Raw genomic sequence first — 27,393 nt, 5'->3', positions numbered from 1 at the left:
TTCAACTCTGCTGGTGTAGTGCAAAAGATGACAGAGGCAATATAAAACCAAGTATATACGGCTAAATTTGGCTCTCAGTTTGCTAAACCCTGCTCTAGGGTTTTTCAGATATACTATCATATCATCTGCAAATAGAGATAGTTTTATTTCTTCTTTTCTGTTGTACTTCTACTGATTCCTCTTGTTTAACTGCATTGGCTAATATTCCCAGTAATATGATGAATAATAGCGTAATTACTAGATATCCTTGCCTTGCTCCTGATGGTACTATTAAAAATGCCCTTGGTGTTTTCCATTATGATGATGACTTTAAGGTGTGTGTGTGTATATATACACACACCTATACATAAAAGGTGGGTATATATATTTATCATGTTAAGAAAATACCCATCAATTCCTATTTTCTTGAGTGCTTTTATCAGAAGATGTTGATTTTTGTTAAATGTCTTTGCAGCATCTACATAGATAATTATATGATTTATCCCTATATTTATTAATATGGTGTATTACTGGATTGCCTAATATTGAAACAATCTTGTGTTTTTGGAATACAGTTGACCCTTGAACAATGTGGGGGCAGGGGTGCTGACTCCTCACTCAGGTGAAAATCTGCACGTAACTTTTGACTCCCCAAAAACTTAACTACTAATTGCCTACTGTTGACCAGAAGCCTTACCTATAACATAGTCAATTAACACATATTTTTTATGTTACATACAATACTGTATTCTTACAATAAAGTAGGCTAGAGAAAAGGTTATTAAGAAAATCATAAGGGAGAGAAAATACATTTACAGTACTGTACTGTATTCACGGATACTGTAAGTTTATGTCATCTGTTTATAAGATTGTTTACAGAATTGCCTGTCTGAAATGGAAAAAAGGCATCTGCAGCTGCACACCTCAATCTATAGTACATCTCAAGCAATTCGACTTTTTATTGTAATGTCATGACTTCACTGCTTCTTGGTAGCAACTCCAGCATCACTAGTAGCACTTGGTATGGATCCTATAGTGTTACTCAAGGTTTACGGTATTACACTAAACAGGATAAAGAATACATGAGAACTGCAAAAGATCACTTTTTACTGTGATACGGTGCCATGTACTGAAGAGATGAACTGCTCATCTGGAGATGATAAGTATCATAAGGCCTTTTAAGCATATACTATGAACACTTGAGCTCACCACAATAGCAATAGGAAGCAGCTGCAAAATTACTACAGCGGTACAACATGCTACAATTAACTTTATGCAGTTATTAATACTGCATCATTCTGCTTGCTTACATTTCTCTCCACTGTGAATGATGCCATGTATGATCTATGTTTACATGTGTAAGTTCTGATAAACTTTAACTTTTTGTATCAGATTTGTGAATATTTTATGGTAGTAAATGATAAAATAGATTAGTACCTACATATATTTCATGCATTCATGATATACCTAACTTTTTCTTAATTTTTTTTTTCTTTTTGAGACGGAGTCTCACTCTGTTGCCCAGGCTAGAGTGCAGTGGCATAATCTCAGCTCACTGTAACCTCTGACTCCCAGGTTCAAGCGATTCTCCTGCTTCAGCCTCCTGAGTAGCTAGTACAGGCATGCACAGTAACACGGCCAGCTAATTTTTTGTATTTTTAGTAGAGACAGGGTTTCACCATGTTGGCCAGGCTGGTCTTGACTTCCTGACCTCAGGTGATCTGTCCATCTCAGCCTCCCAAAGCGCAGGGATTACATGGATGAGCCACCGTGCCTGGCTTAATTTTTTTCAATACTTCTAGGCTATGTGGTTCATCTGCAAGTTTTTTCAAATTGTCACGAATCTTCAGAAAATATTCCAATATATTTATTGAAACAAGTCTGCAGAATCTGGGCATGGTGGCACACGCCTGTAATCACAGTTACTCAGGAGGCTGAGGCTGGAGGATCACTTGAGGCCAGGAGTTCAAGATCAGCCTGGGCAACATAGTGAGGCCTGTCTCTTTAAAATAAAAAATAAAAAAATAAAAAAAATCTACAAATAAATGGACCTGTGCAGTTCAAACTTGTTTTGCTCAAGGGTCAACTGTATATCCCATATGGTCATAATATGTTATTTTATTTTAGAGACAGAGTTTCATTGTCACCAAGGCTGTAGTACAATGGTCCTGCAGCTCAGTAGTACTAGAATACAACAGCTCACAGCCTTGAACTCCTTGGCTCAAGCCATCCTCCTTTCTCAGCTTCCCAAGTAGCTAGGACTACAGGTACGTGCCACCATGCCAGTTAATTTTTAAATTTTTTTGTAGACACAGTGTCTCACCGGTCTTGAACTCCTGGCTTCAAGTGATCCTCCTGTGTCGACCTCCAAAAGCACTGGGTTTATAGGTGTAAGCCACCATGCCCAGCTTATTTTCCTAATACATGACATTGGAATTTGTTTGCTAATATTTTATTTAGTACTTGGTATCAATATATACAATTGATATTGGTTTGTAATTTTTTTGTGTGCTGTCTTTAGGAATTGGTATTATCCACGTTCAATGCTCAGCACCAGTTTATGGAGCATTGACAATTTCTTTGAGTGTTTCACAGATTATCTCTATAAAACCATCTGGGACTGGTGCTTTTTTATGAGGTGGATCCTTGATATTCTTTACTATTTCTTCTACAGAAATTAAACTTTCTCAAATGTAGCCAATTTTGATGAAATATATTTGCCTTAAAAATAAACTTTTTTTTTTGAGACAGGTCTCACTCTGCCTCCCAGGCTAAGTGTAATGGTGAGATCATGGCTCACTGCAGTCTCCACCTCCTAGGCTCCAGCAATCCTCCCATCTGAGTCTCCCAAGTAGCTGGGACCATAGGCATGTGCCACCATAGCTGGTTAAGTTTTTATTTTTTGTAGTCAGGGTCTCACTATGTTGTCCAGGCTGGTCTCAAACTCCTATATTCAAGGGATCCTCACACCTCGACCTCTCAAAGTGTGAGTCATTGCACCTGACCATCTTTTTTTTTTAAGAGATGGGGTCTCATTATGTTGCCCAGGCTGGAGTACCGTGACTATTCACAGATGCAGCCTCAAACTCCTGGTCTCAAGCAATCCTCCTTCCTCAGCCTCTTGAGTAACTGGGACTTATAGGTGTGTACTACTGTGCCCAAATGAAAATTACTTTTTTCATTTAAGTTTTCAAACTTATTTGGAAAGAAAAGTAGGTTCTTATATTTTTCAAAATTGAGGTATAATTTACATATCATAAAATTCACCTCTAGGTTTTCAAGTGTTGTGTCTTCCCTCCCCAACTAAATTCATGTGTGGAAGTCCTAACACCTCTAGTACCTCAGAATGTGATTGAATTTGGAGATGGGACCTTTAAAGAGACAAGTAAGTTAAAATGTCACATATGTGGGTGCTAATTCAATATGACTGGTGTCCTTATAAGAGGAGGTTAGGACACAGACAACACACAGACCAAGGGGTGACCATGTGAGGCCACAGGGAAGTTAGCCACCTACAAGCCAAAAAAGAGGCCTGAGAATGAAAACAACCCTTGAGATATTTTGACTTTGGACTTCTAGACTCCACACTGTGAGAAAATACATTTCTGTTGCTCCAGCCACCAGCCTGTAGTATTATTTGTTAAGACAGTCCTAGCAAACAAATACATAAAATATATAATCCAGTAGCTTTTGGTATATTCACAAGTTCATAAAACAAACACCACTATCTAGTTGCAGAACATTTTCATCATCTCAAAAAGAAACCCTATACTCGTTAGCAGTCACTCCTACCTCTTGCTTTTCCCAGTATCTGGGAACCACTTATCTGTTTTCTCTCTCTATGGATTTGCCTATTCTGGACATTTACATAAATGGAATAATACAATGTGACCTTTTATGTTTGGTTTCCATCTCTAATGATACTGTTTTCAAGGTTCATCCATGATGCAGCATACAGCAGAACTTCATTCCTTTTTAAGGATAAATAATATTCCACTGGATTGATATACCACATTTTGTTTATCCATTCATCCATTGTTGCACATTTGTGTATAGGGTTTTGTGTGACATGTGTTTTCAGTCCTCCTGGGTATATACTTAGTAATGATATTGCTGAGTCATATGGTAACTATAATTAAACTTTTGAGGACTGCTAAACTGCTTTCCCAAACAGCTGTACCATTTTATATTCCTACCAGCAATATATGAAGGTATCAACTTTCTACATCCTCATCAACATTTCTTACTGTCTAGGCTTTTTATTGTAGCCATACTAGTGTGTGTGAATAAATACTTCCCTTGTGGTTTTGATTTACATTTCCCTAATAACTGCTGAGGCTGAGCATACATTTATTGTCTGTTTTTTATGCATTATTGACTATTTTTATATCTTCTTTAGAAAAATATCTATTTAAATCCTTTGCCAATTTTACAATAATGATTGTAACCTATTTTACAATTAGATTATTTGTGTTTTTATTGTTGAGTTTTAAGAGGTTCTTTATTCTGAATACAGATGCCTTGTCATATATAGGATTTACAACATTTTTCTCACATTCTACGTGTTGTCTTTTCGCTTGCTTGATGGTATCCTTTGAAGCAAAAGGTTTTTGTTTTACTTTATGAGGTCCAATTTATCTAGTTTTCTTTGGTTGCTTATACTTGAAGGTGTCACATCTAAAAAAAAAACCACTAGTAAGTCAGAGATCAAGAATACTTACATGTAATATTCACATTACAATTTTTTCTACAAGTTGTATAGTTTTAGTACTTAAAGTTAGATCTTTAATCTATTTTTAAAATGAATTTTTGTGCATGGTGTGAGGTAGGGGTCCAACTTCATTCTCTGCATGTCAATTTCCATTTATCCCAGCATCATTTGTTAGAGAGGTTTTTCTTCCCCCATTGAATTATCTTGGCATTCTTGAAGAAAATGAATTGACCATAAATATAAGAGTCTAGTTATAAAGTCTCAGTTCTATTCCATTGATCTACATTTTTTTTTTTTTTTTTTGAGATGGAGTCTCACTCTGTTGCCCAGGCTGGAGTGCAATGGTGTGATCTTGGCTCATTGCAACCTCTGCCTCCTGGGTTCAAGTGATTCTCCTGCCACAGCCTCCTGAGTAGCTAGGAATACAGACACGCATGCCACCATGCCTGGCTGAGTCTTTTTGTTTGTTTGTTTTAGTAGAGACAGGGTTTCATCATGTTGGTCAGACTGGTCTTGAACTCTTGACCTCAAGTGCTCCCCCAGCCTTAGCCTCCCAAAGTGCTGGGATTACAAGTGTGAGCCACCACACCTGGTCTATATATCTATCTTTATGCCTGTGTTTCTTAGGAGGGGGTTATAGGTATTTTCATCAAATGAACCTCATTTCCTATTTTTTATTTTACCTTCATTTTCTATTTTCTTTCAAAATTGTTTATATATAGTTAAAGGTCCTGTCACTTCTTCTTTTCTGTGAACAGGACTGGCTGTTTGAAATAGTTTACAAGATTCCTAGTTCAAAAATGACTTCTGCTTTTGGTAAAGTATGGTTTCTTTATTAGTTGGATTTGGGGGCAAGGCAGTGTGAGATTTGTCCTCCAATTAAAAAAATATTTTTCTGTCTTGCAGGATCCTAAATTTTCCCTTTCTATATTTTTCTTAATTGTTTAGTTTTCAGAGGGCATTTATCCGTTCCTTTTTTACCCTCTTCTCCCCAATGAGTGCCTTTCCAAAACTGCCTTTTTTGAGTCCCATATACACTTGTAAGTCCCTTCCCTGTAGTCTCCTCTATCAGTATTTCTTAGGAGGAAATTCTTCTGGAAATGTCTTTAGATCAATATCTTAAGCCTGTCACTAGCTTCTTTCTTCTCCTGTGCAGTTTTTCCCAGATCACCCTTGCTTTCCACCACAGCTTGCACAAAGGCATGAATAATAGCTGGCTAGGATTTAGTATGTATTTTTCTACTTACAGATAATTTGAAGTTGGAACATTCTCTGCATTCTAACATTAACATATGGTTATGTGCAGTGTTTTTTTGTTTTGTTTTGTTTTGTTTTTTTTGAGATGGAGTCTTGCTCTGTCACCCAGGCTGGAGTGCAGTGGCACCATCTCAGCTCACTGCAACCTCCGCCTCCCGGGTTCAAGTGATTCTCCTGCCTCAGCCTCCCAAGTAGCTGCGACTACAGGCACGTGCCACCACACTTGGCTAATTGTTGTACTTTTGTAGAGACAGGATTTCACCATATTGGTCATGCTGGTCTTGAACTCCTGACTTCAGGTGATCCACTTGCCTTGGCCTCCCAAAGTGCTGGGATTACAGGTGTGAGTCACTGTGCCCAGCCTCGTTATGTGTAGTCTTATTTGTTCATCTTCATAGTTTTTTGGAGGATGTGTGAGGATTTTCAGAGTAATGCATTTGCCACTACTTTAGCTCCCCAATCTTTTAATAGTTTTGTAAATATTTTGTCTGCTTGTTTTATCTGGATAAAGAATTGTCAGGTTTTTAATGGTCTGGGATATGTCTATTCTAGTATTGCAATGGTAATACTGTTTAAGGATAATATTGAAATTGGCTAATCTTAATTGACTCATTGGTTAATATATACCAAGATAAATTCTTCCAAAAGATACTATACTCCTACCATAACAAACATTTCATAATATGATATCTAATCAGAAATTACAACAGAAAAAAACACTGTTCACTAAAATACAAAATAATGTAAAAGTCTTTTATGCAAAAGGAGCTACTTGCTTTTGTTTAGGGGCTCTCTCCATTAGGACAATCATTTTTATATTTAAACAGTCAAGTTCAATAAATAAGTAGTTTATCACCCTGGCTATATGAAAGAGTATTTGAATCACAGTCTATACCAATTTTGGCTTTTTTTTGCACTTTGCTTACCAGAAGAGAGAATCTATGTAACTTAATGATCATGATATTAAAAACAAAATATTCAATGAAATTACTATCTTCTTAAATATAAATATCTTATATAAATATGTTTATACTTAGAGGATTTTACCTTGGAATACTCATTTTAATAAACACATTTCTTTAAACTGCCATGACAATATTTTTATTGTCAAGTTTATTCTTGGAGGTACAATAGTATTTCTTAGCATTACACTGATTTTATTTTATATGAGGGTTAGAGTTGAGTAACAGAAATTTGGAACTACTCAGGTTCCATCAGTTAAATACTATGTGGTCTTACGTAAGTAACTTTGTCTCTCTCAGCTTTTGTTTTTTCATATGAAATATGGAATTAATTTAATAATACCTATTATAAGAGAGATTTTGAAAGGTTTAGTGTTTGTAAAATACTTTGTATATCAGAATGAAAAGACTCCATTGCAAATTACTAACAATTATAAATTTGCCCAGTACATATTAGTATGCTAATCACCAATGCTGGAAGTTTCATTGCAGCACCTTAGAGTTTCAGAGTTTTCCACAAATCTACTCTCTCTACTTAGCATAAAAATATTTTACTAGGCCAGGCATAGTGTGGCTCATGCCTGTAATCCCAACACTTTGGGATGCTGAGGTGGGAGGACTGCTTGAGTCCACTGAGTTTGAGACCAGCCAGGGCAATATAGCAAGACCCCATCTCTACAAAAAATAAAAAATTAGCTGGGCGTGGTAGCGTGCACCTATGATCCCAGCTACTCAGATGACTTGAGCCCAGGAGTTTGAGGCTGCAGTGAGCTGTGACTGCACCATTGCACTCCAGCCTAGGCAACAGAGCAAGACCCTGTCCCCCACCTTCCCACAAAAAAAAAAAAAAACAAAGAAAAAGAGAATGTTTAGCCCTTTCTAGTAAGTACTATATATTATATAGTATTGAAAACTGCCTACTTTTTCCTCCTCAATATAAAAATATTCTAATATGGACTACTGCTACTTCATGGATTAAGAATGTTTAGCCCTTCTCATCACATTTTTATAAAACAGTGAGCTGACTTTAATAATCCCCTAAATCAATGCTTTCTTTCTCAATACTTCTTAGGAGTTAAAAATCTGACTATTCATTTTATAATTTTATCCAAAGCAATAATAATTTTAAAATTTCTAATAGTTATAAATATTTCTTACATAATTGAATAGTAACTTGAAGATTTTCTCTAGCAAGAAGACAATATTTATTCTGTCTAAAACATATTAGTACATATGCACTGCTACCAGATAATTACTACTTAACTTCTTTAAGCAATTTAAAACAAAAAACCACAGCAACGTGTCTGCTCATTACTTCAACATTTATTGAGTGCCTGTAGCTTGCAAGGATTGTCTTCTGGTAATCCTGGATACCAGAAGTAGCATGCGGTAACAGCAAGGAATATAGGGTGGTAGTAGACATACCCAGTATCCTCAGTGGGGCTGATAACATACAACCTCCCTTGTAAAACTGTGATACACTTTCACTGGAAGTTTTTGGATTGTATAGAAAATCAATATTTAGGTTTCTCCAAGCACATCAACACTATTATTAAAAAGCTCCAGGGTCAGGCACAGTGGCTCAAGCTTATAATTCCAATACTTAGCGAGGCCAAGATGAGAGGATTGCTTTAGGCTAGCAGTTTGGACAAGCCTGGGCAACACAGTGAGACCCCACCTTTTTAAAAAAAATGAGCTGAGTGTGGTGGTGCAGGCCTGTAGTCCTAGGTACTTGGGAAGCTGAGTCAGGAGGATTACTTGAGCCCAAGAGTTTGAGGTTGCAGTGAACTCTGATCACACCACTGCACTCCAGCCTAGGTGATAGAGCAAGACCCTGTCTCTTAGAGGACAAAAAAAAAAGAGCTGGGGTTAGAAACAACCTGAATTTTCAAAGTTTATTCTTCATAGAGCTTACAACAAATCAGCAGAAAAATGCTGTTTAACATTTTGCCTCAGCACTTTGATTAATCAGTCACTCCTAATGTTGCTTCTTACTTCTTTCTACCCATCTGAATCCTACCCTTTTCTGGGCCCAGTTGTAAAGCCACATCCACGAAACCTACAATATATTTTATTCACTCTTAATTACAATTAATTTTAACAACTCACAACTCCTAGAACTTTATCTATGCTGCTTATCTGCCATGTTCTGGAGTCTGGGAAGTCCAACATCAAGGTGCCATCTGGACTGGTATCTGGTGAGAGCTACTCTCTGCTTTCAAGATGGCACTTTGTTGCTGCTTCCTCTAGAGAGGAGGAATGTTGTCTCCTAACATGACAGAAAAGAAGACAGTGAACCCAGTCCCCTCAAGCCCTTTTTCAAGGGCCCTAATACCATCCATGAAGGCTCTGCCCTTACGACTTAATCACCTCACAAGTGCCCCAGCTCTTAACTATCACATTGGTACTATTATAATACTATTTATGAATTTTGGAGGACATTCAGACCATAGAACTCCACTAATAGCAGACTTAGAATTTACAAAACAATTACAGTTGTCCCTTATTATAGGGGGCAATTAGTTCCATGACCTCCAGTGGATATCAAAATCTATGAATGCTTAAGTGCCCTATATAGTGTACTATTTGCATATAATCTACATAATCCTTCTGTATACTTTAAATCATCTCGAGATTACTTATAATATCTAAAACAATGTAAATGCTATGTAAAAGTTGTTATACTGTTTCTTAATTTGTATTGTATTTTATTATTGTAGTCTTTGTTTGTTTGTTTTTGAGACAGAGTTTTGTCCCTATCGCCCAGGCAGGAGTGCAGTGGTGCGATCTCGGCTCACTGCAACCTCCGCCTCCCGAGTTCCAGTGATTCTTCTGCCTCAGCCTCTCAAGTAGCTGGGACTACAGGCGTGCACCACCATGCCTGGCTAATTTTTGTATTTTTTTGTAGAGACTGGGTTTCACCATATTGGCCAGGCTGGTCTCGAACTCCTGACCTCATGATTTGCCTGCCTCAGCCTCCCAAAGTGTTGGGATTACAGGTGTGAGCCACCGCATCCTGCCCTGTATTGTTGTTTCTTACTGTTTTTTTCCTTGAATATTTTTTGATATGTGGTTGGTTGAATCCAAGGATGTGGGACATGCAGATGAATTCTATCTAACTTAAGTTCCATTTCGCAGAATCTTTTTACACTAATGGGCAAGACAAATAATTTCTCAATTTCATGAAGTGATGTCTAATTTTTATTAGAGAAAGATGTTCAAGTAAAATTTATATTAAATTCCTAGTTGTTACACAGATTAAATATGTGATTTAATCATGCTTAACATTAGAGCAAATTTAATTGGCAAACACATTTTTCATTAAAGAAAAATATTACAAAACTTCGTTTTACTGTACTAAATAGAAGAATGCTTGGTCTCTCATAAAAACTACAGAATAAAATTTATTTCTAATCAATGGAAATAAAAAAAGTTTTAATATATTCTATAAATGAAACCTCAATGTCTCTAGTGTCTGAGTCACAAACCACCAAGCTAAAAGACACATTTATTGTAAAATACAATTTATACATACAATTTCAAGTGAGAATTTTAAAACGAAGTTAATTTAGTTATAGACACAAACAGAATCTGTTCTTTTTTTATTTTTCTTCTTCTCATTAATTTCTGTAAATAATAATGAAGGCTATTCTAATGTATTTCTTGATTTTTAGTAGGAGTATATAGTCTCATTCTTAAGCACTGAGGTTCTGTATCACTTCTTTTTTCTAAATAAGGTAACTTATTCATCTGTATGGATTGACGGATGCTAAATTCAAACTTTAAAAAAATTCAGGGAAAAGTTCTGTTACAACTAATTAAAAATGTACAATGTATTTTTTAATAGTTGTATTTGTAGTTTTAAAATTTGACTTCATATTTTATTCTTCTTAAATTATATATGTATATATAATATATATTTTTATAATACATATTTTATATTGTATTATATTATACTTTCATAATACAATATATTTTATAATATATATATATATTTTGAAACAGTCTCGTTCTGTCACCCAGGATGGAGTGCAGTGGCATGATCTTGGCTCACTGCAACCTCCACCTCCCAGGTTCCAGTGATTCTCCTGCCTTAGCCTCCTGAGCAGGTAGGACTACAGGCGCACACCACCACACCCAGCTAATTTTTGTATTTTTAGTAGAGAAAGGGTTTCACCATGTTGGCTAGGCTGGTCTCGAACTCCTGACCTCAGGTGATTGCCTGTCTCAGCCTCCCAAAGTGCTGGGATTATAGACATGAGCCACTGCGCTGGGCCATTCTTAAATATATTTTATATCCACATCTACCTTAATTTTTGTAGATTTTTTTTCACTATATATATGTGCCAATTTTGTTCTGACAAAGTTTAAATTCTACATTTGGTTCTGCTAGGAAAAACCAAAAATCTTCTAAGCAAGATGTAAAAGCTTCTATTCAATGTCTAAGAGTTGTTTTTCTCCCATTTTGGTCGATTAAAAAGCAAAGTGTTATCATATTTTTAGTTATTTCTATAAATTTTTTCTTTTAATCAGAATTAATGCTAATCATGTCTATGTAGCTTTCTTCTAAGCACAGACAAGAGTAAACACTAGCAGTTTTTATTTCTGGATATTATCAAGAATTATTAAAATTTAACTTAAAAACTCTTTGCCCAGACTTTGTAAAGACAAATTTTCATCTGCCCAATTAATTTTTAATGCTACCATTTAATTAATGACTCATTCTTAATACATCCCATTAAAGTCTTGACATACAACTTTACAAAAAAATTTTTATTTTAGTAGTCCTCTAATTTGTATTATCAGTAATAACAAAATAGATGGATCTGGAAAGCATTTGGTTATTAACACAAGAAAGTGAAGCCTAATGCAAAACAGTCATATCATTATGTTTCTAAAACTGTTAAAGGGCTTACAAGGAAATCAAACATTCATTAAAATTGTTTTTCACATTTTCATTCCTATCTTAGGACCCCCAATATGCAAAAACATGTTTAAAACTTTCTTTTGGCCAGATGCGGTGGCTCACACCTGTAATCACAGCACTTTGGGAGGCCAAGGCAGGCAGATCATGAGGTCAGGAGATCGAGACCATCCTGGCTAACATGGTGAAACCCGGTCTCTACTAAAAATACAAAAAATTAGCTGGGCATGGTGGCAGGCACCTGTAGTCCCAGCTACTCGGGAGGGAGGCTGAGGCAGGAGAATGGCATGAACCCGGGAGGTGGAGCTTGCAGTGAGCAGAGATTGTACCACTGCACTCCAGCCTGGGCAACAGAGCGAGACTCCGTCTCAAAACAAACAAACAAAAAAAAAAACAAAAAAAAACTTTCTTTCTTTTTTTGAGATGGAGTCTCGCTCTGTTGCCCAGGCTGGAGTGCAGTGGTGCAATCTCTACTTACTACAACCTCCGCCTCCTGGATTCAAGCAATTCTCCCTGCCTCAGCTTTCCAAGTAGCTTTGATTATAGGCTCCTGCCACCACACCCAGCTAATTTTTTTTATTTTTTTTTAGTAGAGAGAGGATTTCACCATGTTGCCCAGGCTGGTCTTGAACTCCTGACCTCAGGTAATCTGCCCACCTCAGCCTCCCAACGTGCTGGGATTATAGGCGTGAGCGACTGCGCCCAGCCAAAGCTTTCCATTTAAGTAACTATTTGTGATAAACATAAGCTTAAAAAATACCTTAACAAGTGGACTTTAAAACAATGAAATAATCACTTCCACCCCCCGCCTACTAAAAAAAAAGCTTTCCCACAAATGTAGGCAAAATTAATCCTATGCAAACAAACAAAAACAGCGCTGAGTTAAATATCCTCTAAAAACTGAATTAAAATTCAATTTTGGGCCAGGTGTGGTGGGCTGCGCCTGTAATCCCAGCACTTTGGAAGGCTGAGGTGAGCAGATTGCTTGAGCCCAGGTCAAGACCAGCCTTGGCAACATAGCAAAACCCTGTCACTATAGAAAATACAAAAGTGGCCGGGCGCGGTGGCTCACGCTTGTAATCCCAGCACTTTGGGAGGCCGAGGCGGGCGGATCACGAGGTCAGGAGATCGAGACCACGGTGAAACCCCGTCTCTACTAAAAATACAAAAAATTAGCTGGGCGTGGTGGCGGGCGCCTGTAGTCCCAGCTACTCGGAGAGGCTGAGGCAGGAGAATGGCGTGAACCCGGGAGGCGGAGCTTGCAGTGAGCCGAGATTGCGCCACTGCACTCCAGCCTGGGTGACAGAGCGAGACTCCGTCTCAAAAAAAAAAAAAAAGAAAATACAAAAGTTAGCCAGTAATCCCAGCTACTTGGAAGGCTGAGGTGATAGGATCTCTTGAGCCCAGGAGGTCAAGGCTAGAGTGGGCAGTGATTGTGCCACTGTACTCCAGCCTGGGCAACAGAACAAGACCCTGTCTCAAAAAAAAAAAAAAAAAAATTGAAAAGTACAGAGGTCTCAGCTTCAAAGATAACAATATTCAAACTAAAACAATCAACCACTTCCACCAACATGCTTATGTGCCATACTAAAGTTAAGACTTACATAAATATAAGATAAATATTTTAAGTGTGTTACCATTCCCATACCATTTTATGATGATGTAATAGAAAAATATGAAGGATTTCTTCTATACTGTCCTTGGTATAAATGGCATGCTTGCTGTCAAGAGCACTGAAGCTCCATGGTAAGAAACTTAGAATGGACTCTGGGATAAAAAATAGGGTTATCTGAGAAACTAGTTAAGCAGTACATATGTTGTATGTATATAATTTTTAAAGTACTATTATGATATACAAAAGTATGGATGAGGTGTTTTTAAATAACTGGAGTATATATATTCAATGGCTTTATCCAACTGCTAAGAAAGCGAAACAGGAATAGTGGAAAAAATAAGTTAACATCATTCCCAGGCATGTTGGTAGTACAACATGCACTGTATAATGCAAAATCAGTTAGGTGTATTGGGTGATTCTGGAGGACACAGAGTTATCATTTCCTTCCTTCCTCCCTTCCTCCCTCCCTCCCTCTCTCTCTTTTTCTTTTTTTTTTTTTTTTGAGACGGAGTTTCATTCTTGTTGCCTAGGCTGGAGTGCAATGGTGCGATCTCAGCTCACTGCAACCTCCACCTCCCGGGTTCAAGTGATTCTCCTGCCTCAGCCTCCCGAGTAGCTGAGATTACAGGTGTGCACCACCATGCCCAGCTAATTTTTGTATTTTTGGTAGAGATGGGTTTCACTATGTTGGCCAGGCTGGTCTCAAACTCCTGAATTCAGGTGATCCACCCGCCTCAGCTTCCCAAAGTGTTAGGATTACAGGCGTGAGCCACTGCATCTGGTTTTTTTTTGTTTTTTGAGTTCTCACCATTCTCCTGCCTCAGCCTCCCAAGTAGCTGGGACTACAGGTGCCCACCACCATGCCCGGCTAATTTTTTGTATTTTTAATAGAGACGAGGTTTCACCATGTTAGCCAGGATGGTCTTGATCTCCTGACCTCGTGATCCGCCTGCCTCGGCCTCCCAAAGTGATGGGATTGCAAGCCACCACACCCAGCCTCGTCTGGCCTTTTTTGGTTTTTTTTTTTTTTTTTTTTTGGAGACAGGGTCTTGCTCTGTTGCCCAGGATGCCAGGCTGGAGTGCAGCGGCGCAATCTCAGCTCACAGAAACCTCTGCCTCCTCAGCTCAAGCAATTCTCCTGCCTAAGCCCCCTAAGTAGCTTTGACTACAGGTGTGCGCCATCACATCTGGCTAGTTTTTGTATTTTTTTGTAGAGATGGGGTCTCACTATGTTGCCCAGGCTGGTCTCAAACTCCTAGGTTCAAGTAGTCTGCCCACCTCAGCCTCTCAAAGTGCTGGGATTACAGGTGTGAACCACCACACCCAGCCTAGTTACCACTTCTTATAACTGAACAAGTAGGTGACAGAAAAACATAACAGTAATAATAAATGAGAAAGATTCAAAAGATAGGTAAGCAATATTTCGTTTTCTGAATAGTTTAACATTTATAGTTCTGAATAGTTTAGTTTTCAGAATAGAAAACCCAGAAATATATTCAGCATAAATTCAAAAATTCAATATATGACAAAGGTGGTCTTTCTAATTACAGAGAAAAGAATGGATTATTTAGGAATGCTACTGACACACCTGGCTATCTATTGAGAAGACAAAAAAATTAGATCCTATTATCTTATTCCATATACAAAAATGATAAATTTTTTAAGATGTAAGAGAGCAATTGGGAATAATTAAGCACAATTTGGAAAATGTAGGATACTGCCTGATAATATCAGGGGATAAGTAAGATTTTTTAAGCTAAACTGGAAACCTAGAACTTATTAAAGAAATCATTGACACATTTTACCATATAAACCTATCTATGGCAAAAAATACTACATGTAAAATCAATAGAAATGAAAAAAACACTGTGAAAGCAGCAGAGTGATAATATCTATTACAAACCAAAAGCAAAGGCTAATCAACTAAGTATCAATAGGGATTTAGAGAAAAGGTAGTATAGAATGAAAAAAGTTAGATGAAGATGCATACTTAGATTTGATTTCATTTTATAAATTAAATGGTTAAAAAAACTCCATCAATACCAGTATTTCTGTAAACATATATAACACACACACACACTATTATGATTGTGTGACCACGCAGAAAATAAGGTGGGAGGATACACAGTAGTTGGTCAACATGAGCTGCAAAGGATGTTTGTGGAGTAGTAGACAGATGCAGAAGAGCCAAATTAAAAAGGAAAAGAAAAAGGCAAGGAAAAGGTGAAAAACAGAAAAGAGAAGGACTACACTAAAATAGTAGGTATGATACAATCACATACGTAGTTTTTTATAAAATTGTACACATGGCCGGGCGCGGTGGCTCACGCTTATAATCCCAGCACTTTGGGAGGCCGAGGCGGGCGGATCACGAGGTCAGGAGATCGAGACCACGGTGAAACCCCGTCTCTACTAAAAATACAAAAAATTAGCCGGGCGCGGTGGCGGGCGCCTGTAGTCCCAGCTACTCGGAGAGGCTGAGGCAGGAGAATGGCGTGAACCCGGGAGGCGGAGCTTGCAGTGAGCCGAGATCGCGCCACTGCACTCTAGCCTGGGCGACAGAGCGAGACTCCGTCTCAAAAAAAAAAAAAAAATTGTACACATATGTGGACATGAAAAAAATTTAAGATAAAACAGGATGCTGCCTAACTTGGCAGAAGGAATGCTCAAGGAATTTATATCTGTATCCCCTTCTGCTTCCAATCTCAAAAAAATGTAGTCTGAAATGGTCATGGAGGCCAAGCATGGTCCTCGATTATTATAATTCTGAAGTTCGTGTGTGCCTCCGTGTGTGTGTGTGTGTGTGCACGCACACGTGCGCATGTGCACACTTGGCTGAACTCTATTACAGGAACAATTATTATTAGTTCAATTTGGTTTTATGGTTTACTCCAGAGGTCAGCAAACTTTCTGTACTAAATATTTTAGGATTTCTAAGTCATACCATCTCTGTAACTACTAAACTGTTGTCATTGTAGGGTGAAAGCAGTTAAACTGTGATGGTTAATTTTATATGACAGCTTGGGAAGGCTGGAGTACCCAGTTCCTTAAGTAGCACTAATCTGGGCTGCTGTGAAGGTATTTTGTAGAAGTGGTTAATATCTACAATCTGTTGACTTTAAAGAGATTACTCTTGATAATGTTGATGGGCCTCATCCAGTCAGCCTTAAGAGCAAAACTGAAGTTTCCTAGAAAAGAAATTCTGCCTTAAGAATGCACCATCAACTCTGGTCTTAGTTTCCAGCCCGTGAACCTGCCCTACAGATTTCAAACTTATCAGCCTCCACAATTACGCGAGCTAATTCCTTAAAATAAATATTCAGACAGATAATGTATTGTATACTATTGGTTCTGTTTCTCTGGAGAACCCTAATATATAATGCACAACAATAGACAATACACAATCTAAATTATGTATTTAAATTAAATACATAATTAAATACATAATTAAATCTAAATTATGTAAAATAACAGGTAGTGGGCTACATTTGGCCCATGTACCACAGTTTTCCAACTCCTAGTTTTATCAATTATAAAAAATAGGGCTGGGCATGGTGGATCACACCTGTAATCACAGCACTTTGGGAGGCCAAGGCAGGAGGGTCATGAGAGGCCAGGAGTTCAAGGCCACCCTGAGCAACATACTGAGAACTCATCTCTATTAAAAATAATAATAATAAAATACAGCTGTTGGCCTGGTGTGGTGGCTCACACCTGTAATCCCAGCACTTTGGGAGGCCAAGGTGGTAGGATCACCTTAGGTCAGGAGTTTGAGACCAGCCTGGCCAACATGGTGAAACCCCATCTCTACTAAAAATAGAAAAATTGGGGCTGGGCGTGGTGGCTCACGCCTGTAATCCCAGCACTTTGGGAGGCTGAGGCGGGTGGATCACGAGGTCAGGAGTTCAAGACTAGCCTGAATAACATGGTAAAACTCCGTCTCTACTAAAAATTACAAAAATTAGCCGGGCACTGTGGCACATGCCTGTAACCCCAGCTACTCAGGAGGCTGAGGAAGGAGAATCGCTTGAACCCGGGAGGCAGAGGTTGCAGTTAGCAGAGATCACACCATTGCCCTCCAGCCTGGGCGACAGAGCAAGACTCCATCTCAAAAAAAAAAAAAAAAAAAATTAGCCAGGAGTGGTGGCAGGTGCCTGTAATCCGAGCTACTCGGGAGGCTGAGGCAGGAGAATAACTTGAACCTGGGAGGTGGAGGTTGCAGTGAGCCAAGATTGAGCCACTGCATTCCAGCCTGGGGGACAAGAGTGAGACTCTGTCTCCAAAATAAATAAATAAAAAAAATAAAATATAGCTGTTAACTGGATGTGGTAGCTGATGCCTGTAATTCCAGCACTTGGGGAGGCCGGGGAGGGAGGATCACTTGAGGCTTGGAGTTTGGGACCAGCCTGGGCAGCAAAAAATTTAAAAACAACTAGCCCCACACTGTGGTGGCACACCTATAGTCACAGCCACTCGGGAGGCTGAGGCAGGAGGACAGCTTTAGCCTAGAAGCTTGAGGCTGCAGTGAGCTATGATGGTACCACCGTGTACTCCAGCCTGGGAGATGGAATGAGACCTCATGTACTTAAAAACATGAATAAAATGTATCTGCTTTTCTTAAGCATTCTATATATTTCAGGCAGTGTGCAAGGTTTGAATTCCAAGTGTTCCACAAATTGGGGATTATTCCTGGTGAGGCCAGATATTCTAAAGCAACTAAAAGCAGGAATGATCTTTCTAGAAGCAGTGAGATCTAGACTGTAAGCTTAGATGTAAGAGAGGTTTCTCAGAGAGGGTTTCAAGATGGTACTCTCTTTACGTGTTTTAATATCCTTTTATTTATTTATTTATTTATTTATTTATTTATTTTGAGACAGGGTCTGTCACCCAGGCCTGAATGCAGTGGCATGATCACCGCTCACTGCAAGCCTCAACCTCCTGGGCTCAAGCAATCCTCCTGCCTCAGCCTCCCAAGTAGCTGGGATTATAGGCGTGCACCAATGCACAGGGCTAATTTTTAAAATATTTTTGTAGAGATAGGGTCTTGCTTTGTTGCCCACACTGGTCTCAAGCATCCTCCTGACTCAGCCTCTCAAAGTCCTGGGATTATAGGCTTGAGCCACTACATCTGGTCTCTATATCCTTTTAAATATTGGCTTGGGGAATTGAAAGTTTTTGATGCTAATCCAGCAGAAGTCAAACAACAGAATTTTTTGGATGTTCATTTACTAAATGTGGCAACTTTAAATAAAACTTGATGCGGGGAAAACAAAAATTTATAAAGTCACTAAATCGAGAGTTTATTATTTTTGTTATGAAAGGAATTCCTTACATCAAAGACTTAAAACAATGGACCTTTAAGTAATATATCTCTTAGAAGTAGGAGTCTCATGACATTTTAGGCTGGATAAACAAAGAAAAAAAAAAGAAGCAGGGATCCTTGGCCAGGCGCGGTGGCTAACGCCTGTAATCCCAGCACACTTGGAGGCCGAGGCAGGCGGATCACCTGAAAAAGTTGTTCTCAATCAGGTAGACAGTAGAATGATAGTTACCAGAGGCTGGGAAGGGTATGTGTGTGGTGGGGGTGGGGACAAAAAGAGGATGGTTAATGGGTAGGAATATAAAGTTGGATAAAAGGAGTAAGTTCTAATGTTTGATAATAGAGTGACTATAGTTAACATCATATTGCATTATTTCAAAATAGCTAGAAGGGAAGACTTGAAATACTACCAACACAGAAGTCATAAATGCTCTAGATGATGGTTATCCTAAATACCTTGACTTGATCATTACACGTTCTATGCATGTAACGAAATATCCCATGTACCCCATAAATATATACAAATATTATGTATCAATAATATTTGATTTGCAAAAAGCAAATGTAACCACATCTTTTCAATGTCCCACCATTTATGCAAAGTAAAGGATATCTCTACAACTGCTCTTGCCAAAGAGAAGCTTTTTAGAAGGTTAGGTTGTGGGATGAATAAAAGAGGGGAAAACAAGAACTTTGAAATTCAATATCTGAAAGAGCATTCTAAGCTATCAGGTGGAAGAAATACTCAAAACATAAGAGTAAAGCGCTGAATGACCATGGGTAAATAACAGACAAGTTTATAAAATAAAAGGGGAAAAATTTGTAATAGTCAATAAGATGCTAACTTAGAGAAGAAGCCAAGTTCAAAAATGAAAACTAAGGTGAGTGGTGAGGGCAAGTGGTGAACAAAGATATTTAGATACAGAAAGGTATGTCAGAGTCACCCATAAAGGATAAAAAGTTTAGCAAGGGAAGGTCAAGTGGGGGAACTCTGTGGATAAAAGGCAAGCATGGTGTCTACATTGTCTGGAACAGTTCTGACTTCAAACACTTACCTGTCAAATCACTTTGTAATGATTTTTAGTTAAGAAACTATGGTCATTTTCCATGACCATGTTTTACCTATTCACATCCATAATTCCTAGCAAAATGTCTTTTTTTTTTTTTTTTTTTTTTTGAGATGGAGTTTCACTCTGTTGCCCAGGCTGGAGAGCAGTGGCATGATCTTGGCTCACTGCAACTTCCGCCTCCTGGGTTCAAGTGATTCTCCTGCCTCAGCTTCCCAAGTAGCAGGGACTACAGGCACCTGCCACCAAGCCCGGCTAATTTTTTGTACTTTTAGTAGAGACAGGGTTTCACCATGTTAGCCAGGATGGTCTCGATCTCCTGACCTCGTGATCCACCCACCTTGGCCTCCCAAAGTGCTGGGATTACAGGCGTGAGCCACCGTACCCGGCTGCAAAATGTCTGTAGCATAGCAAAATCTCAATAATTATTTATCACTCACGATAATTACCTGAATATTAAAATCAGAGAGAGTACATTAAAAAGAAACACAATGAACCATTCTAAAATAATAAAAACATATTCATCAGTGGTCTTTATTTACTAGCACCAATAAAAAACTAGAAGCTCTGTTTAGCATAGGAAATTGGTGTCATACTCACTTCATAATATCATCACTGCTGGGTGGAGACAAAGCCATAATCTGCCAGAATCTGCACCATCCTTGCCAGGCTTGGGAGTTCTGTAGAGTAGTTACCACTGCCAGGTCTGACTGCCATAGCTCAGGAAAAGGGTGTAGTCATTTCTCTTAGCATAATCTTGAGAAGATGTCTAAGGGACCTATGTAATATTAAGTCACAGAAAGAGACAATATCATTGGTGGTTTAGACATGGAATGTAATAGCTAACAATTATGGAATGCTTATTGTGTTTCAGGAACTGATGCGTTATCTCATCTAAACGACGCTACAGGGCATGGGTACTGTTATTAACCCCGTTTTACAGGAAATCTAGGTTTAGCAAGGTTAAGGAATTACTTGAGATAACAAAGGTAGTAAGAGGCAGGGGTGGAATTTGAACCCATATAGTCTGGTTCTTCAGGGTGTATACATCCGTGTATCTATAACCACAATGCTGCAGGGGCACTCGAACAGGCTGGAAAAGAATTATTTTTCTTTAAAGGGCAAACTAATTTCCTCAAAAGTAATCTCTGTTCACTTTATCCCATACCAGATGCTTACTTTCATTTCATATCCTAAAAGTTAGATTGGCACTTACATGCCAACTTAAAATACTAAACTTTAAATCTTTAAAATTTATAGTATTTGAGAATTTATCATAGTGAAACGTACAGTCTGTTAGTCCCTAATAAAATAAGGATGACAGTGACTGATACTCCATTCCCTTCCGATGTAATGACAAATACATAGAAACACTGTGTTTCACTTATTGGAATTATTCGGATCCAAAGGATTGCTTTTAATACCTTAACAAAATAGGTCATTAAAAAAAAAATCAAGTGCCTTTCAGTATTCTTCCAAGTTTCAATAACTGATCTTTTCCATTAAAGAACTTTTGATTCATTATTCCAAATCAACATATCATCTAAATATTTCCACATAGTTAGATGTAGCTTTTCCCTAACCTATTCCCTTTTATTAGTACTCATTTACATCTTAGTTTGCCACATTTACAGTTCTTTGAAAGTTTCATTTAATATTCACCAGACCATTCACCTCACAATTTTCCTCCCTCTTTCTAAATAGGTGAATTTGTTTACTGCAAAATCGATGGCTACGCTATTAAAGGTTACTATCACGATTTTAAAAGACATGATCACCATCATTTACCAAGATTTACTTACCACAAGAAAATTATCACAAGGTTGGACAAACAGGCTCCAACTCTTAAGGGAAAGGGCTTGCAGTTCGATCACACAGTGGGGGCAGGGAAGCAAGCGGGGAGGGGTAGGTCGGAAAAGGCAGTGCTTGATTCAACATTCACTGCGCCACTTACCAAGAGCCAGAAAAAGAGAAAAAAAAAAAAAAAAAAGCCAACCAGCTGGGCGTTATTTCGAGCACGGGGCCCTGCAGGTGGGCCTGTGAGCGGGGACCCGGCGCCCGGGAGGGAAGGGGCTCGCTCAGAGACTATAGCCGGGCGGGGACGGCCACCCCGGGCCGGGCCTCCAGAGCTCGGAGCCCGCACACTCGCCAGCCCAGCTGCCGGCACGCCGGCCAACCAGCCGCTGCCGCTTACCAGTGGCGCCTCGCTGACTCCCCGGGGGCAGCTCTTCAACGGTTCCCGCAGTCAGAGCACCACCCCGCGGTGGGGTACCTCCAGCCCTCCCGTAGCTCTCGGTCCCCGCCGCGCCGCCACTCTCGCGAGAAGCCAGGAAGTCCGCGAAGTGGGGGAGGAGGAGCAGGGAGGGGCACTTAACGGTGGCTGCTGGTTCTGCGCCGGATCCGGGAGAGGGGCGGGCGCCATTGTGCTTCGCTGCGGACTGCTTTTCCTCAGTCACGGGCCTAGAACTCCAAAGAGAAAGGCGGCGGTGCGTGTTGCTGCGAGTGGGACGCGCACTGGTCAGTGCCGGCTCGGGAGCTGGGGTAGTGAGCTGCGGAGCTAGTTCTTCTCCGTCTCGGGATCTAGTTCGGGACCAGGCCGCGAGTGGGGGAGGGGAGGAAACGAAGAGGCCTGGGGACGCGGAGGCCGCTTCCTCTCAGGATGAGGTGGAGGAGCTTGGTCCGGGGCCAACGGTACCAAGAGGGCCACAGCGCAGGCCTCCCTTGCCAGGGGCCTTTTGTCGGGTGGTGGAGTTTGTGGCGGGTGAAGGGGACAGATTGTGTGTCTTCCTCAGGGACGTGTGGCGGGTGACGGGAAGAGGCCTGAGCCTTCCTTTGGCGCGGGGCGGCCTCCTCTTGGGCCGCGGGGCGTGGGGTCCTGGGAGCGCTGCGGGCCGCGGGTGTCGCGCGTGAGCTCGCCGGTGAGCGCGGGGCAAAGGCGGGCAGGGCTCCGGCTCGGCCAGCCCGGCCTGGAGTCGAAGTGACTTCGGTAGCCCCTTAGATTCGGCCAAGATTGTCTTATTGGTAACGTCAGTTTTTGAATATCGTGACGCCCTGAGAGTTATTTTTGTGTTGTGGTGAATTGTGCGTTCTGCAACTCGAAGTAGGTGATTGTATTAAAAATGGACCTGTTGGCCTGAGAAGTAAAAATATGGAAGGCGCCGGGAGTAGGAAACTCCCTCATTTTGGTGAAATTGCGTATTGAAGATGAATGTGTCCACCCCCTCACCCCAAAATGCTGCACTTAATACTTTTTCTCAAGTACCAAAGTAAATATACTGGGAAAGTCTCTATCTGGGTAATAAATTCGTCACGACTAATGTTGTTTGTTACTATTAGTTAAATATGTGAAAACTGAATTTGGCGAGGTTTTTTCCCCCATTTTGTAGGATTGATTGGCTATTTTTCTGATTACATATTTTAAATCTCCACGTTTCTGTCCAGAACCAAGATGTAGGATTAAAGATGAATTTTCGATTTAAAAATCCAATGGTATACAGTTATTAAGAAGGCACACATGTAGTGTAACTAGATCTTTTTCTTGAGGTAGCAAAAAGTTTGTTTGAGAAATGAGGTCAGTATAATATTTTTGTTTAACAGCTCTACAGCATTTCGGGAGACAGGACTGGTGCATGAGGCAATAGCACCAGACTCAGAAGACCTGGGTTTGAGTCTTGATTTTTGCCGTAGTTATTTAAGTTCACGAGATTGTCTCAGAAACATGGTAGTTAATTTCTAGAGAGGATTAAATTTGCTGAGGTGCTGTGTGAAGCAGTCACAGGGGACATAATACTAGTCTTGGTTTTTTTCCGGTTTCATGCTGGATCAGGTGTCTTGAATAAGAATTCCTACTTATTCAAGTACAAATGATTTCTTTTTTCTGCCACGTTGGAAGAGGGCTTATTTTCCCAGAAAAAGCACGAGGATGCCCAGGTTATGTTCTACATGAAGGTGTCAGATAACGAACTTGGACACAAAAGTCATCCATGACTCTCATGTAGCCAATTTTTAGTCCGCTCCATACCCACCTTACACAACTCTTTATCTGCTCTATGTTCAAGAATCATCTACATTTTGACATTTAATTGTAGGAAAATAATTTTATAATGCAAAATCTGTCAAATATCTTAAAACTTTTTTGGATAATTTGTAATTTGTTTTAGTCAAATTACAAATTATGGAGAGCTTCACATTACAAGAAGGAGCTTGACATGGTATCTCCTCCACAACTCACTGTTTAGTCATCAGACTAATGTATAAACAACTATTATTATTTTAGTATGACTGTACAGTAGTTCTGTGGGAGCATAGGGGAGGGGTGCTTAATCTTGGAAATTTTACAGGATTTATTTATTTATTGCCTGAACTAAGATGTGAAGGATCACTAGGACTTTGATAAACTGCAAAGTCATAATATTATGGTTTGTTTTAGGAATTCATGATTTGTTCCTGTAGCTGAAACATACATTGAATGGTAAGTTAGAGTCTGACGTAAAAGACTTTCTGTACTGTACTAGAAAATTAGTGTCTGGGTGTGGTGGCTCACTCCTGTAATCCCGTCGCTTTAGGAGGCCAAGGTGGGAGGATCGCTTAAGGCTGAGAGTTCAAGACCAGCCAGGCCACAAAGACCCCATCTCTACGGGCATGGTGGTGTGGGTGTAGTGGTGCGCACTGCTACTACTAGCTACTTGGGCTGCTGAGGCAGGACGATCATTTGAGCTCATGAGTTGGAGAGACTGCAGTGAGGTATGATACAGCTCCACTGCACTCCAGCCTGCGCCACAGAGTGAGACCATGTCTCTAAAAAAATAAAAATAAAGTTAGTACTCTATGCTGTGGAATGGAGAGCTATTGTGTTCCTTGACAAAATAAAAATAATTTTTAGATTATCTTTGCTGATATATTCTTCTGTTACCACAGATAATTAAGTGCCAGTAATAAAGAACAGTGGGACATGCATGCATGAAATGCAGTGTTGCATTAGACTTTACTTTTAAACAACAAATTAACTAATGAAGCTTTTAACTGTTAAATAAGTGAATCAACTGATCACATTAGAATGATTACAATTTAAAAGGAATCGGATTTTAAGTTCCTACTAAGATTACTTGAATTCACCAAAGCAGAATTCAATTGCAGTCAAAAAATTTATCTTAATATACAGTATTTGCTAATCATAGGATGAGCCAAAAAGTGTGAGTTTGGGGAGGATGAAATTATAATTTGAGAGTTTAGGTGGGAGGGGTTAATGTGTGTGTGTGTGTGTGTGTATGTGTGTGTGTGAGACAGAGTCTCACTCTGTTTTCCAGGCTGCAGCCCCAGTCTCCCAGACTCAAGCAATTCTCCCACCTCAGCCTCCTGGGTAGCTGGGACTACAGGTGTGCGCCACCATGTCTGACTAATTTTTATATTTTTTTATAGAGACAGTTTCAACATGTTTCCCAGGCTGGTCTCCAACTCCTTAGCTCAAGGAATCCTCCCACCTCAGCCTCCCAAAGCGCTGTGATTACAGGCCTGAGTGTGAGTCACTGCATGCTGGGGTTTAATTTTCATTAATCTTAATTTTCAACTTTTCTGCCCTGGCGTGAACTTACATGGTCAGAGCTGGTTTTTCCTGCCCTTAAATATATTTCTCTGACTCTACCGGTTAGACTAGGTAAGTTGAACACCTGGTTTTAAAATCACCTGCTGCTCTACACCCATTTTTGTCAACAGCTTAAAAAGAAGGCAAGTTTTGAACCTTAAAAGTAGTTATCTTTCCATTATAATCATTGTTCATTAGTGTGATGTTTCACACTTTGTAGAAAGAACCCTAAAATGGTTTCCACTTAAGATTGAAACTTGATACTTAGAGATTAAATTCACTTCAAGGAGAACAGTTTGTCTTTTACAGTGGTGTAGTGTAGACTTAACATCATAGTCATATTTTCTCATGGGATGTTAAGTTTTTTCTAATTTTTTAAGATTTGGGCATATCATATTTTTGTGTTTTAAATATTTGTCAGCGAAAAGTTAGTTAAGGGAGACTTTTAAGTCCCAAAATGTTGTATACTTTCAAAGTGATTCCCTCATTGACCCACCCTTAGTTTCCATGTCTCCATGTTTACTATGATTTCCCACTAAGGAAAAAAAAAATTTCCCCAGAAGCAGATTTTTTTTTTTTTAAGAAAAGCATATGCAAAGTATATGTAAATAATGAAATAATAACTGTGCGTTTGTATTTCTGCAAGACTCTTGGAATATTGCATTGGGGCTGGGCATGGTGGCTCACTCCTGTAATCCCAGCACTTTGGGAGGCTGAGACAGGCAGATTGCTTGAGCTCAGGAGTTCAAGACCATCCTGGGCAACATGATGAAACTCCGTCTCTACTAAAAAAAAAATACAAAAACCAGCTGGGTATGGTGGTGCGTGCCTGTAGTCCGGGCTACTCAGGAGGCTGAGGTGGGAGGATCACTTGAACCCAGGAGGTCGAGGCTGCAGTGATTGCACCACTGCACTGTGGCCTGGGCAGCAGAGTAAGACCCTGTCTCCAAAAAAAAAAAAAGATCGATTACATTGGTATCTTTTGTGATTGCTCTGGCCTTTGTGCCATGAGTTTATCATATAGTAGTGGTATACTTTTAGTAATTCAGTACCTGTAATCTTCCCTGGATATTTAAGATAGTTCCCAGATTAGACTCAGTTAAAATCAGAGTTTTCAGAGACTGCGGGCATAAGATAATCGTATGGTAACAGTAGAAAATAAGGATAAGTAATGAATCTTTGCTCTATGGCTGCATAACAAACCACCTCAGGACCTAGTGGATTAAAACAGCTGTTTACTGTTTTTTACGATTGTAGGTGCTTGTTGGGCAGTTCTGATTTCACCTTGCCCGGGGCTTACTCCTCATGTACCAGCATTCAGCTAGAGGATTTCCCAGGCTGGGAGATCTGAGATGGCATCACTCATGTTTGGCAGCTAGTGTTGGTGGACATATAGGCCTTACTCTTTGTGATCATTTATGACACAGGAGTCTTGGGACAGTATTGTAAGAGAAGCTTGTAAGACCTCTTACAACCTTGAAAATCTTACAGTGTCACAGTCCATTCTCTTAGTCACACAAGACTGGGGTGAGGAAGTAAGGCTGCCTCATCCTAGGCAGAGCAGCAACGTTGCATTACAAAGGGGGCTAATACTAGTATGGGGGACATTTGTAGCCATATTTTGTAATTTACCATAGGTTCTTTAGACCACTATAAGAATAGATAGCCTCAAAAATGTCATGCTTGGGATTGCTTTAAAATAATACAGTGGGTGGTAAAATAGGTTAGGGAGGTTAAATGTGGATAATAGTTGAAGACTTGATTGGTACATGGAAGCTCATTATTGGCTGTACCTTTGTGTATGTTTAAAATTTTTCATGATAAAAACTTGAAGTCATACTCAGGTAATCTGAACTTCATTTGGTGAAGTATTTTAACTTTATCTTTCACTTAGTCTTTACTAGGAGAGTATTACTTAGTATTTACTACTTTGTGGTATGTAGCTACTAAGGCTGTAAACCAGCAAGTTAGAAAGGG

General features: G+C 39.5%; 2 protein-coding genes across 41 annotated transcripts in view; one reads left to right on the top strand and one right to left on the bottom strand.

The window, feature by feature from the left end:
• Positions 1 to 22,155, bottom strand: part of BAZ2B (bromodomain adjacent to zinc finger domain 2B) — a 419,408-nt gene extending 397,253 nt beyond the window's left edge. For 12 of the 13 annotated variants that reach the window (XM_063645961.1, XM_063645969.1, XM_063645960.1 and 9 more), the window contains exons 1-2: positions 22,030 to 22,155; positions 20,436 to 20,613 (exon numbers count right to left, since the gene is read on the bottom strand). The gene's annotated coding sequence lies outside the window, so the exon portion shown is untranslated. Of the gene's footprint in view, positions 1 to 20,435; positions 20,614 to 21,637; positions 21,888 to 22,029 lie in introns of those variants that run through there. The other variant, XM_063645962.1, reaches the window with a different exon arrangement.
• Positions 22,156 to 22,169: 14 nt separating this feature from the next.
• The window catches only part of MARCHF7 (membrane associated ring-CH-type finger 7), a 55,635-nt gene continuing 50,411 nt past the window's right edge, over positions 22,170 to 27,393 (top strand). For 5 of the 28 annotated variants that reach the window (XR_010122463.1, XM_055292015.2, XM_055292013.2 and 2 more), the window contains exon 1: positions 22,204 to 22,321. The gene's annotated coding sequence lies outside the window, so the exon portion shown is untranslated. Of the gene's footprint in view, positions 24,307 to 25,253; positions 25,353 to 27,393 lie in introns of all 28 variants that reach the window. The other 23 variants (XM_063645998.1, XM_063645997.1, XM_063645990.1 and 20 more) reach the window with 13 other exon arrangements.

This window comes from Symphalangus syndactylus, chromosome 9 (assembly GCF_028878055.3).
Source record: "Symphalangus syndactylus isolate Jambi chromosome 9, NHGRI_mSymSyn1-v2.1_pri, whole genome shotgun sequence".
Taxonomy (NCBI): Eukaryota; Metazoa; Chordata; class Mammalia; order Primates; family Hylobatidae; genus Symphalangus; species Symphalangus syndactylus.
Note: the sequence above shows the minus strand (reverse complement) of the source record. Positions and strands in the feature narration are given on the sequence as shown.